The sequence below is a fragment of the Manis pentadactyla genome, chromosome X (assembly GCF_030020395.1).
Source record: "Manis pentadactyla isolate mManPen7 chromosome X, mManPen7.hap1, whole genome shotgun sequence".
Lineage (NCBI taxonomy): Eukaryota > Metazoa > Chordata > Mammalia > Pholidota > Manidae > Manis > Manis pentadactyla.
In genome coordinates this window covers 95,711,660-95,715,363 of record NC_080038.1, presented here as the reverse complement: position 1 = coordinate 95,715,363, position 3,704 = coordinate 95,711,660, and positions in this window count along the sequence as shown.

The following is a 3,704-nucleotide window of genomic DNA, read 5'->3' as shown; positions in this document are numbered from 1 at the left end:
TCCTGGCTGTGCTTGGACTGAGAAAAGGTTTTATTAAGCATGAAAACCCAGCAGATAGAAGAGTATCTTAGACCATCACAAAGGAAGTGGGGAAGAATCAGCAGAATTAGTCTGACATATTCTCCCAAGGTTATAGTTTCAAACCAGACCTCATAAGGGACAGAAGGACCAAATGAGTCTAATGAAGAATCCTAGACATAATGCTAGAAAAATGGACGCAGTGTAGTGCTGTGGAAAGAACATGGGCTTTGAAATCTGGTAGATCTGCTATTGAATTTATATGAGCTGTTTGTCCTTGAACAAATTACTTCTTTTTGAGCCTTCGTTTCCTCCTCTGTCAAATCATGACAGTATTATGCACACCCCCAAAGAGTTGTTGCCAGAATGAAATGGAAATAGGCATATAGAGGTCTGGCCCAGGGCCTGAGACTGGTGGGTACTTCGTTCTAGTGGGACGCAGGAGTGGGAGAGTGGTAGTGGAAGAAAGCACAGTGACAGATGTATGGAGCATCATGAGCAAAGGTGAGCATTCATGCAAGTGAGAAATGATGATATTCAAGATCAGAGTGGTGGCAATGGGGATGGAGGTGAAGGGACAAATACTTATGTTTCAGAGGTAGAATGGATGGAGATGAAAGTAAGGGAGATGCTAACTTCCATGTTTCTGACTATGATGATTAGATGGATAGTGGTTTTCTTTATGGATGAGGACATAAAAGAAGAGGGCATTTGCGGTAAATTAAATATGAAATGTCTGTGGGATACCCAAGTGTGTATGACATGCTCAGTAAGTATGCAACTGGGTACATAAGTGCAGAACTCAGTGGAGAGAGAGGTCAGGTCCAGAGATCTAGATTTGGCCATTACCTGCACATGGAGTAGAATTCTAGCTATGAGATATTTCATGAAGAGAGAATGGAGTGAGAAGGGAAGAGAGTCAAGGACAAATTCATTTGCAACAATTTGGCAGCCTCCTCTTCCTATGTTCCATAGTCTTTCAACTTTTTCAGAGAGTGATTTATGTAGTTCCTTATGTCTTTTGTAGAATTTTTCTTTTGTGTAACTGACTTATGAGTCTGCCACAGAATGAACAGATAGCTGGCATTTCACTTACATCTGTATTTTATTTTAGCAGATCAGACCACAGAAGTGTAAGGAACTATCATGAAATTGTCAAGGTCACCCAGTCAGCACCAAACTCAGGCCTCCTTCTTGCCCACCTGCCCATTTCAATTCCTTATCTATGGTCCATTTTGAAATGGAGTTTCCCATTTCTTGGAGTCAGGATATGGCACTGTGAATCATTCATGCCTTGATCTCCTTATCTGTAATGACATGGGTTGTTATTTAGGGTTGTTAAGTTTTGGGAAGGGTGGGCAAAATGTTGGGAATGGGAGAACTAGGTTTCTGAGCATGAATTGTCACTTAGAGGAAACAGAATGACATCTGTGGGAGATGATGACAGTGCAGTTGGGAAGCAAAGAAGGGAGTTGAAGAGAATAGAGCTAAAAGAAGTGGATGTGTTATTGGAGTAAACAGACACTGAAGAAAAATATTGTTCAAAGAACCCAGCATGAAGTGAGAATCCCACAAGGCAAGAGGCGAACATGGAGGAGGTTTGTGAGTACATGTGTGCACGGCAAGAGGCTTCTTTATTTCCCCTTCAGTTTATTCAGAGTTTGTTAATGAAGGCCCAGCAGCAGGAAATGTGCAGTCCATTGAGGAATGACAAGGACCGCTAATCTAGGATTTACCTATGCTTGCTGGAGGTGAAAGCCCCTGCTACTAAATTATTTCAAGTGAATGCACCAGCTCAAGCAGGGATCTAGTTCTCTGGCTGGGCCAAGTCTTTGAATTAATGCTTCAGCCCATGACAGTGGAAGCAAAATCCTGAACTGGATTCCGTATTTGTGTAATAGAGACTCAGGCAGGAGCGCAGGATGAAGACTGAAGCCTCTGTTTGTTTAAGGAAGCATGTGGAATTTCAAGGAGCTTAATTTCCATGATTGAGCAGCTGAAATGTGACCCCCTAATCACACTGTGAGGTTGAGTGCGCTTTGTACTGGCTGGTTTCAGAGGGGAAACTTTAACCTCTTTGGCATTAGCCTATATAGAACTCATGCCTTACTGCTCCAGTACTTTTTTCCATCATCCCCAGTGAATCAAGAAATATCAACTCCCAACAACAGGAGGTTAAATACTGGTTGATGGGACTGTTTGTTTGCTTCGTTTCTCTCCTAATCTCAATGCTGGGAGCAGGTGTCAGCTTGGCAGCTCTGGAGCCCTGGACCATCTCAGAATAGTCATGAGTCTCCAACCCACAGCCTCTCCACAGGGGCTTTTTCCTTGGCAGACCTGTTATGGCCTGGTAAACAGGTCTTACCAGCTAGCATCTGCTCTCTGGAAACTAGTCTGCAAGTCTCCCCTTAGTCCCCCAACTAACCTGCTACAGACAGACAGGCTTCTGGTAGGATCTGTGGGTAAAGGCCTTTGTTTGTAGAATCATTTAACTACAGACCCCCAGCTTATGGAGCCCATACCCTCTTCCTCAAACACCCTTTAATAATGTTCCCAGACTTAACATGGTAAACAATTTCTTTACTATGTGCTTTAATCCTGGCCAAATGAACACCTAGCAGCTCTAAGTACTAAAAAGCTTAGCATTCTCTCCATAGGTAATTCAAAAATGAAAATATACTAAAGTATAAAATAAGTGTAGAAAGTCCAAAATTCTTCTGATTTTGAGGTAATGGCTATCTTACTTACTAAATAACGAATATAATATTATTTAAAAATTTTTTTGGTAAATGTAGGTAATCTGGCAGTGGTTCTAGGGTGACCCTAACAGAATCAGGGGAAAGTGGCTACTTCTGCAGAAAGGCCACTTGAATTCTACATGCAGAGATTCTATATCCCAAAGCTCACAACCTCCTTCCCCAACTCATTTTAGGGATGTTACAAACAAATATGTCCTTACAAGGTGCTCCAGACTGATCCTAATGAGCCTATGTCATCACTCAAGTTGGCTGTGTTTCTCTTCTGGAAAGTACCAAAGAGATACCAATTGCATAGACTGATCCAAATCATCTGAGCTACCTGGTTCCCTCTTGATGCTTGATTTGACAAACCAATCTGGTTAATCAAAGAAGAGGATAATTCTGCCCCTCACCCCCTAAATCTTCAAATTCACACCTTTCCTTGAAGGCATGGCTTGACACCCAGCTATTGTTTGGGGGAACTTCTACCAGAATTTTTACTTGGCTGCTTAATTTTCATATGAAACAATTCTCCCTTCTCTTTGAGCAAATGTATTACTGAGGTGTAGGTGGTTGGGGCTGAAAGAGAGGATAGATTTTCTCAGTCCAATAGTGTGGCAGAACAATCCATCATTAAGTACACAGACAGCCTAAAGGAAACTACTCAAGGATTAACACAAAGGGGTATTCCTTGATTTGTTCTCTGTGCTCCTTTTAAAAATTTATTTAGTGGAGACAAAAGTATTGCTAATAGAAGGCACACTTTTTCTCACACGAGCACATGGAACACTGACAACCAACTTTACTGAGCCAAGTAGCGAGACATAAAAGCTTCCAGTAGAAGGAGGCTATAACCAAGAACATTCTATTTATTCGATTTAACCTTTAAAGCCCATTGTTGATTAGTCTTAAAAAATGATAAACTTATGATTAAGCTTGCACCTGCAT